Here is a 10250-nt window from a genome sequence, read left to right on the forward strand (position 1 = left end):
GCAGTATTAGTACCTAAGCTAGCTTTATCTGTGTTATTAAATCATCCCCAAGTCAGTGGCAAAACTACTCCGGTCATGTGGTGGTGTTTGCACCTGTGTACTTTGCGTTATGAGAAGCTTTGAACTACGTTTTGCAGATGCTACATTCGGTGTACAACGTTGCATAGCCTTGCACACTCAAACCGTGCTTCATTTCCTTGCAAATGTTTTTTTATAAATATTGTGGCCTTGTTTCTGAGGTAAAAAGAAAAAAATTCTGGGTGCAGCCCATATTGAGGCACAATAAAGCATAAACAATTCATTTATTTTTTCAGATGTAGCATGTCAAAGACAGCGACTGAAAAAAATGCAGTACCAACTGAAAACCTGCCAAGGACGTCATGTTATGATGAGAACAAGGATGCTCATATGAAAGAGCTTTCACTGGCAAGACTTCGCCGACGTGTGTATCGGTCAGCCAGAGTAAGTTAATTTGACTAATTGGTGCAGCACTTATATGCTTATGGTACATACACCATGTCTACAAGCATGCAATAGATGTCAACACCTTTTAAAGCATTACAGAATGAATCAAGCAAAGAAACTGTTGCCTCCCCATTAGAAGCAAAGGTGTTGCCCCATGCACCTGTCAGCACGACCACCATGGTAAATTGGCTGCCTGCAACTTGTGCACACATTGCTTCACCACTAATTCCTTGGGAATAAACTCTGACATTGCAGGACGATCTCCCATCCCCTGACCGCAACAGCATGGACCAAATAAGTGACAAAGGAAATATGGTAATTTCTTTTTGTATATGTATGTGTTGTGATAGCTGTCTTTACCTAGACGGTGGCATGCTTTCTGGATTTACATCGTAAAAGCATTGTAGCACGTGGTGTGTGATGGGTGTGTGGCGACACACTCTGCGCATATTTCTGTGCACCTTCCATCTTATCTTCTGGCCAAGCATACCACAGCTGCACGCTGGATTGCATGGTCGATAAAGTATAGCGCCACCGCAATGTCACCCGAGGTATGCGTCACCGACGGTGGCTATAAAAACAGGCTGCCTGGCTGAGAAAAGCCGCCTTGTACCATCCGCTACTGCGACGAACGTAGCGTTGGTACGCCCGTCCGCTGACATCGTTCGCCGAATAAAGAAGCGTTACGTTTTTATGTTGGGATTCGTCCTTTGCTAGCCGCGACATCCCCACAGGTGCACATTAATTGCAACTTGTGCACACATTGCTTAACCACTGGTTTCTTGAACTGAACTCTATCTGACATTGCAGGACGATTTCCCATCCCCTAACAGCATGGACCAAAGCCTTGCAAACACCATAAGGGACGAGGACATAGCAAATATGGCAATTTATTGTTTTTCTATATATTTGTGATGTGGTAGCTGTCTTTACCTAGCCGGCAGCATGTTTCCTGGATTAACTTCGTGAAAGGATTGTGGTGTGTGATGGGTGCAAATTAACTGATGCAAAAAAGCCTGGCTTTCCTACTTCCAACATTGAATTTAATACATTGACGTGCATTATTGGAATGACAAAAAGAAGCTGCATTTCGCGTCAGATATGTCAGACATTACAACTCTTGCTTTTGTTTTGTGACAGGAATGTGCTTGCCAACCTTGCCTCCGGACATTAATGGCAGAGTACTCAAGAGAAGAAAAAGACGTGGCAAATTTCCTACTAGAAATGGCTTCACAGACAAGGCTTACAGAAAGCAAGGCTGCCCAAGTGACATCGGGTACTTTTCCACAGAAGTTTGTGAACATGATAAATAGTAGCAACGTAAATACATTCACAGGCCTGCCATCATTCGATGTTCTGAATGCTCGTGTGACGTGCTACACAAAAATTCATCCACTTTCAGGACGGCACCAGATATGTGTAAAAACAATTGCATTGACATTGGTGAAATTGAAGCATATTTCCACTGCATTCTTGAGTCACCTTTTCAACTGTTCTCTAACTACATGTAGCAACATAATTGCAGAGACTGCTCAGTTGGTGTGTGAAATTTTAAAACTAACTGTGGCTGTGCCACCAAAAGATGAATTCCAGTGGCACGTTTGCATATTCGGCATTAGGTGATTCACCTGAAGTCGTGCCATGGCTGGCGATATTGCAAGTAGCCTGTACTGCATAGAGGCATTTGTGCGTGTGACCTTGGCTCCATCAAAGCGTGGCGGCCTTGAGAGTAAGTGCGGTCTTCTGTTTGGAAATCCAGCATTTTTTATGCCACTCAGCCACTTCATACTTTTCAGACACGGTCGTTGCCATGTGATCTACATGCTGCACTTGTTTGCATTGGCCAAATCTGCAGACTTCAACTTCAACACACTTTTTGTAAATTAGCAATGCACATTCTTTTGCAACTTGTACTCTTCATTGAAGTGCTGATTTACACTAGGCATTCTGATGCAAGTTTTCATCTTATGGTGTTCCGAGATATTTGCAGTTCACTTATGATCTGTGTGCATAGAGTTGTGGTTATTCTTCAATGGCTGTTTGTTGTCCCTTTCCTTACTTGTATTTTTTCACAAAATAAACCACATGCACTCAATATTTTGTTCACTGTACTTGCCTCATACGTTTTACTCAATCCCATTTTTGTTGCACTTTTTAGCATATGAGGGTATATCTGGCCAAACAGAACATGAGAAGTAACATGGAACAGTGTCAAACCTGCATACGATGAGCATTTAAAAAGTTTGGCCACCAGAGTTGAGTACTCTGAAAGAATGGTTTGATTCAAATGACCCCAGCTGGTATATGTACCATAATTTATGCTTCTTCCCAGTTTGTTGAATACAGTGCAAATGGCTGTCCTGGGAAGCATAACTAAACCACTGGTAATACAACATGGGGAGACACTTGTGCAGACTTAACATCAGTGAATGATAATTATTGACCTCCAGAGAGCATATAGAGCTGTCCTTACTATCAACATATCAATAAATGGAAAGTAAGTGACATAAAAGTTTAACATGCACTTAAAGCATTTAACAAACACTTAAAGGGGCACTGAAACACTTCCGACTGATCATAGTTACCTCACTACAAAAGGACACCGCCTGCTGCAAAAATTTTTCGAATCATTGAACTGTAAGCGGAATTAGTAGTCATTGCACTGATGCATTGCTTTCTCCTTTCGCCTCAGCTAGTGTGCTGGAAGCTACACGGTGCATGGCAAGGTCCTGGTCAAGTTTTTTTTTTTTTACACATTGCTACTTGTGGTTCAGGCATGTGTGGCACTCTCTAAACGCGAGATGGACGCCTGGAGCTACATCACTTACAGAGACCAATAAATACACACGGCTGTCTGTCCGTCCTGCGAACAGAGCTTGTGGTGGTCGTGGTATCTATATTATGCGGCATGCCAGTTTCAGGGCCCCTTTAAGAAGGGCACTAACAAAGACAACAAAAGTTGGTTTCATGAGTTCTGCCTGAGTCGCCACTGATATCACGCAGTTGCTCGAGCACAAATTGTGAAACCATAACGTATGAGCCATAGGAAACGAACAGTCATGTCGGCAAAAAAGAAAAAAAAAAGCAGGATATGTATTGTGATAGGTAACCCCAAGCGCCACAGCACAAGGTGAAGCTAAGTTGCAGTTCGGCACATAATAGGATCTCTTCTGCTTACAACGGTGCACGCACATGAACATTTCACTTTACTACGATCTTTGCATTATGAACAGCATTGAAACGCAATGTAGAGATGAAACATTAAAGGGACTGACAACTACACCAAATGTTCCAGGATAAGGTGCCAGGAGAAACAGCCGAGATGTGCTTGCACTTTTGCGACAATCCAGCAGTGCACGAACACTTTGCCTCCACGATCGATGGGTCCCGGAATGCGTCGGCGATTCTCACCACCATCTCGTGCGGGTCCGCTGTCACGCCGGAGGTTTGCACACACGCGCGACCACTTCTACTTAATTACTCTTTGTACCACTGGTACCGACTAAAATGAGGTGCTCGGCGTCCACTATCCGTTCTCCCCCCACAAAACAGCGCGAATTAAGATCGCAGTGCAACAAACTTAAAGTTTTCACCAAGGAAAGCGTACGCGGGGACCTCCGTAAAGCCGCCATACTGCACAGTGTAGCCAGACCGGGTCAGGCTTCGCAGCGCCCCCTAATGTTGATTTGAGTTGCGAATATGCTCTCTGGAGGTCAATAATTATCATTCACTGATGTTAAGTCTGCACAAGTGTCTTCCCATGTTGTATTACCAGTGGTTTAGTTATGCTTCCCAGGACAGCCATTTGCACTGTATTCAACAAACTGGGAAGAAGCATAAATTATGGTACATATACCAGCTGGGGTCATTTGAATCAAACCATTCTTTCAGAGTACTCAACTCTGGTGGCCAAACTTTTTAAATACTCATCGTATGCAGGTTTGACACTGTTCCATGTTACTTCTCATGTTCTGTTTGGCCAGATATACCCTCATATGCTAAAAAGTGCAACCAAAATGGGCTTGAGTAAAACGTATGAGGCAAGTACAGTGAACAAAATATTGAGTGCATGTGGTTTATTTTGTGAAAAAATACAAGTAAGGAAAGGGACAACAAACAGCCATTGAAGAATAACCACAACTCTATGCACACAGGTCATAAGTGAACTGCAAATATCTCGGAATACCATAAGATGAAAACTTGCATCAGAATGCGTAGTGTAAATCAGCACTTCAATGATGAATACAAGTTGCAAAAGAATGTGCATTGCTAATTTACAAAAAGTGTGTTGAAGTTGAAGTCTGCAGGTTTGGCCAATGCAAACAAGTGCAGCATGTAGATCACATGGCAACGACCATGTCTGAAAAGTATGAAGTGGCTGAGTGGCATAAAAAATGCTGGATTTCCAAACAGAAGACCGCACTTACTCTCAAGGCCGCCACGCTTTGATGGAGCCAAGGTCACACGCACAAATGCCTCTATGCAATACAGGCTACTTGCAATATCGCCAGCCATGGCACGACTTCAGATGAATCACCTAATGCCGAATATGCAAACGTGCCACTGGAATTCATCTTTTGGTGGCACAGCCGCAGTTACTTTTAAAATTTCACACATCAACTGAGCAGTCTCTGCAATTATGTTGCTACATGTAGTTAGAGAACAGTTAGAAATGTGACTCAAGAATGCAGTGGAAATATGCTTCAATTTCACCAATGTCAATGCAATTGTTTTTACACATAACTGGTGCCGTCCTGAAAGTGGATGAATTTTTGTGTAGCACGTCACACGAGCATTCAGAACATCGAATGATGGCAGGCCTGTGAATGTATTTACGTTGCTACTATTTATCGTGTTCACAAACTTCTGTGGAAAAGTACCCGATGTCACTTGGGCAGCCTTGCTTTCTGTAAGCCTTGTCCGTGAAGCCATTTCTAGTAGGAAATTTGCCACGTCTTTTTCTTCTCTTGAGTACTCTGCCATTAATGTCTGGAGGCCAGGATGGCAAGCACATTCCTGTCGCAAAACAAAAGCAAGAGTTGTAATGTCTGACATATCTGACGCGAAATGCAGCTTCTTTTTGTCATTCCAATAAAGCACGTCAATGTATTAAATTCAATGTTGGAAGTAGGAAAGCCAGGCTTTTTGCATCAGTTAATTTGCACCCATCACACACCACAATCCTTTCACGAAGTTAATCCAGAAAACATGCTGCCGGCTACGCAAAGACAGCTACCACATCACAAATATATAGAAAAAATAAATTGCCATATTTGCTATGTCCTTGTCCCTTATGGTGTTTGCAAGGCTTTGGTCCATGCTGTTGGGGGATGGGAAATCGCCCTGCAATGTCAGACAGAGTTCAGTTCAAGAAACCAGTGGTTAAGCAATGTGTGCACAAGTTGCAATTAATGTGCACCCATCACACACCACGTGCTACAATGCTTTTACGATGTAAATCCAGAAAGCATGCCACCGTCTAGGTAAAGGCAGCTACCACAACACATACATATACAAAAAGAAATTACCATATTTCCTTTGTCACTTATTTGGTCCATGCTGTTGCGGTCAGGGGATGGGAGATCGTCCTGCAATGTCGGAGTTTAATCCCAAGGAATTAGTGGTGAAGCAATGTGTGCACAAGTTGCAGGCAGCCAATTTACCATGGTGGTCGTGCTGACAGGTGCATGGGGCAACACCTTTGCTTCTAATGGGGAGGCAACAGTTTCTTTGCTTGATTCATTCTGTAATGCATTAAAAGGTGCATCTATTGCATGCTTGTAGACATGGTGTATGTACCATAAGCATATAAGTGCTTCACCATGTAGTCAAATTAACTTACTCTGGCTGACCGATACACAAGCCGGCGAAGTCTTGCCAGTGAAAGCTCTTTCATATGAGCATCCTTGTTCTCATCATAACATGACGTCCTTGGCAGGTTTTCAGTTGGTACTGCATTTTTTTGAGCCGCTGTCTTTGACATGCTACATCTGAAAAAATAAATGAATTGTTTATGCTTTATTGTGCCTCAATATGGGCTGCACCCAGAATTTTTTTTCTTTTTGCCTCAGAAAGAAGGCCACAATATTTATAAAAAACATTTGCAAGGAAATGAAGCACGGTTTGAGTGTGCAAGGCTATGCAACGTTGTACACCGAATGTAGCATCTGCAAAACGTAGTTGAAAGCTGCTCATAACGCAAAGTACACAGGTGCAAACACCACCACATGACCGGAGTAGTTTTGCCACTGACTTGGGGATGATTTAATAACACAGATAAAGCTAGCTTAGGTACTAATACTGCACATACATATGCGACACGTCAGTAGACGGCGGACGCCGTAAGTTTTCCTCGAAACTAGCAAACGCGTGTAAAATTGACATGTGGCTGTCGCGTAAGTGGCAAACTTCTGCAATGAACGTGATAGGCTCGCCGTCGGTGCGAAATACCAGTGTCATATGGCCACTCTTGAGCACGTCGGAGATTCTCAAGTGCAAGTGGCAAATTCGTAATCAGTCGCCCTGGGAAGTGCCCGCGTGCAGTGCGCCTGTGCTGCAAGTTCATCCGCACCACGCATATTTATTCCGCTTTAGCATGCCACATACGTGGCACGTTTACACTCAACACTTCCCGAACTTGCTAGTACATCATTCGTAAACATTTGAATCTCCGACGCCCGTATAAGTTGCGGGAGACGTGCTGGGCATCAAAAGCCTCCCGAGTTACAGCCGGGTGTAGCCAACGAGCGCAGAGGTGACGTTGCTCGCAGAAACCGCTGTGAAGCGTCGAACATGAGCTCTAATTACAGCCAATGTGGTTAACGAGTGCAGAAGAGACGTTCCTCGGAGAAACCGCTGTGACAGGTCTCGGACCTGTGCTCGAATTTCGCGTTGCGGCTAACATATGCAGCAAATAATGCATAGCCCAATCGCCAGTGCCCGCAATGCGAAACGTGTTTACATAAGGTGACACAGCGACATGTATAATGGCCACGCACAATGGTCATGCATTAGGGTCGAGTTCACAAGTTCACAATAGTGTCTCACCTGGTAAGGAGAAATTATCCCGTGCAAAATGCCGTGAGCAAACGGCATTTTGCATCGGCAAACTCCGCATCGGCAAACTGCGTCACAGCCTTGCCGATGCGGAGGTTTGCGATCCACCTGGTTCTGCGGCTTCAGCCTTTCCACTCGGAGGGAAGTGCGTGAACGGAAATATCGCTGTCCTTCCATGTCGCTGGCACGCACCGAGGAACACAGCAGAACTGCTTGGCCGTTCGCTTTTTCTTTGCTAGCAGCTTCATTCTTCCGTCCGCGACAGCAGCCTCTACGGCACACACGGCGACTGGACCTCCGTATTTCGTTTCTCCCTACTGCCGCTAGGTGTCGCATGAATTGCTGGAGTTGCGAATGGTGACGCATGTGTGGCCGGGGCTAGCTGGGGCGAACACGACCATAGAATAAAGAACACACGACCGAACACAACACGTGCGCGTCAATCGCAACCGTGCCACCGCTACAGTGTTCTAGAAGGAGGTTTAGAACTTCTATAACACTGTACCACCGCGGAGAACGACGGTGGAGCGCGGTTCGATCCCGTCGAGCAGCGCACGCCAGCAGACGACGAAGAGCGGGCCGTTCGGATATGGTTCGGGGCCCTTCGGCTCAGGCGTAATTTTGTAGCAGGCTTGTGGCGATGGAAGCCGTGTCACTGCGTATCCCGCATTAAACTACTTTTGCTGCTAGAATCAAATAGCTCATCGGTACAGTGAACTAGAAGGCTTTCTAGTGGCGCGAGCGGCTTCCTGGGAGTGGGCCTCTCAGCATAGAGAAAGGATTTAACAAGAACGGACACTACCATTTAGCGCAGCGGCCGAATTGACGGCAGTGCACCAAGCCGCCCACGTTCCGGTTTCGGTTTTGGGCGCGGGCGTTTTAAACGCTATCTGGTAGGCATTACGCCGGCTGCGCTGATAAGGATGATAACGACGCGTTTTTTTTTCTTTCTTTTTGCTTCTACAGCTTAACAGAGCGCGATTTTCCTGCAAAATCGTTTTATTATGTAAAAATGATTGCGAACGATCTTTGCAAGCCTCCATTGAATATGTGCCGTGTGTGCCGTGTGCAATTTCATAAAGACACCTTGTGAAATGAGGAATTACATGTTTATTTTATTCTATAAAAATGCTGGTTGCGGGCTTTTTGGGCATTCATCCAACGTTATGGCACCAGGTAAGCAGCAGTAGTTCCCGTACGAAGCTCCACTCGACGTGGTCAGCTGAAAAAAAAAAATACAAGCATGTGTCATTTTGGTATTAACACATACGAATAATGCGTGTAGAGGCGAAATATGGGAAAGTGGTGATTTGGCGGCATTACGAACAAAAGCAGTTCGCTTTTACATACATGGCGTAGAAAATACCCGACTCATCCCAAATTTTTCTGTTCTCTGTGCAAAATGACCGAATACGTGCACACTGTACCATCCCCTTATTTCAGCGATTCCGTGCACGGAACTGGCAGGGCTGGCGTGTAAAACACTATTCGATCAAAATATATATCTTAGCATCGCTTTAAATTTAAATGTCCACATGTTAAAAGCTGCAGCACTCTTCCATTTGTACTGAGTCCATTTGTACTGAGTAGCAGGCACCTACCCAGAGAAGCCCGTGCGGAACAGTAGGAGAGCCTGCTCACCAGCGGCGTGCTCACAGTCCAAAAAGGATTGGTGCATCACGCTCTCAAAGTGGCCAGGCTCAGCGGTGCCGACCACTCAAGACGACGGAGACTTCAGTAAAACATGAAGACCTCTGCTAGCCGCTGGAAGCTGTAAATAGAGCAATAAAGTTTTTCCTTCCTCCCTCCCCACGTATGGGGAGTGCCTAACGCTTGCGTCACCTCCGCCGAAGGTCGGCCCGGCATTGCACTAGCTACCTTGGGGCCGACCCGCGGTGGAGGTGAAGCACTTTGCTTTTCGTTTGAGAGCTTTGACTGTCGTCAGCTTCCGCTGCCATTCCATGGTGGTCAATTTTTTCACTTCTTTTGGACGACGGTATATTATCGGCATCTCCAGGGGTGTGAAGGCCAGTTTTCTCCTCAATTCGGTGCCCGCGCGATTAAGTCGAGATGAGTTCAGTTGTTACCACCTATTCAACGATCACGCGCATCGCTGTTGCTTCGTTTGTTCACCATCCTTTGTTTATTAGATTGATCCAGGGACCAGGAAAGCGATTCGGTTCGTTGTCAGCCGGTCTGTATGCTCGTGCAACGAGTTACGGCCAGAGAAAACGCTATTTGCGTTTAACTTTTCCTTTTGCTACATTATTTCCTCGAGTGACTGCTCGCCGCGACGCTGGCAGATCCTCAGAACCACATACCCACGATATGGGTTAGATACGGTGGAGAATAACAAAACGCGGTACAGCGTCAATCAGAGTTTGCAATAACTGTTAAACCGATAAGCAATATAACTGTCACCCGCTACCTCGTCTGGCGTTTCCCTAATTGTACAGCGCTTTTCCTGCAAAATTGGCAACTGGAAACAAGAGCCGCAAGGAGTTGAGAAACTAAGCGATCTACCAAGGGAGAGAGAGCCAAGGAAACAGGCAAACAGGAAGGAAAAGCGGAAATTAACAAATTTAACTGCTGTGTGTGAAAATATTTATGGATCAACATCTTTTTATTTAAAAACGAAGAAGAGAAAACGTCGCCGAAAGTGGAGAATAACTCCGTGTGTTTTAAATGACGCTTCTGCAGTTATCAGTCGAGGCATCTCATGCAGCCAC

The 10250-nt window shown here is 45.2% G+C and overlaps 2 long non-coding RNA genes across 2 annotated transcripts; one reads left to right on the plus strand and one right to left on the minus strand.

Moving 5' to 3' along the window:
• The first annotated feature begins 339 nt into the window (after positions 1-339).
• Positions 340-1333, plus strand: LOC135911224 (uncharacterized). The gene is made up of 4 exons (XR_010567255.2): positions 340-462; positions 565-645; positions 721-780; positions 1276-1333. It is a non-coding gene; the product is annotated as an uncharacterized lncRNA (long non-coding RNA).
• A 4626-nt stretch (positions 1334-5959) lies between these two features.
• Positions 5960-6374, minus strand: LOC135911239 (uncharacterized). Its single transcript, XR_011508782.1, has 3 exons — positions 6308-6374; positions 6129-6209; positions 5960-6053 (listed from the first exon to the last, which is right to left on the minus strand). It is a non-coding gene; the product is annotated as an uncharacterized lncRNA (long non-coding RNA).
• Positions 6375-10250: the final 3876 nt, after the last annotated feature.

Source organism: Dermacentor albipictus, chromosome 9 (assembly GCF_038994185.2).
Source record: "Dermacentor albipictus isolate Rhodes 1998 colony chromosome 9, USDA_Dalb.pri_finalv2, whole genome shotgun sequence".
Classification (NCBI taxonomy): Eukaryota; Metazoa; Arthropoda; class Arachnida; order Ixodida; family Ixodidae; genus Dermacentor; species Dermacentor albipictus.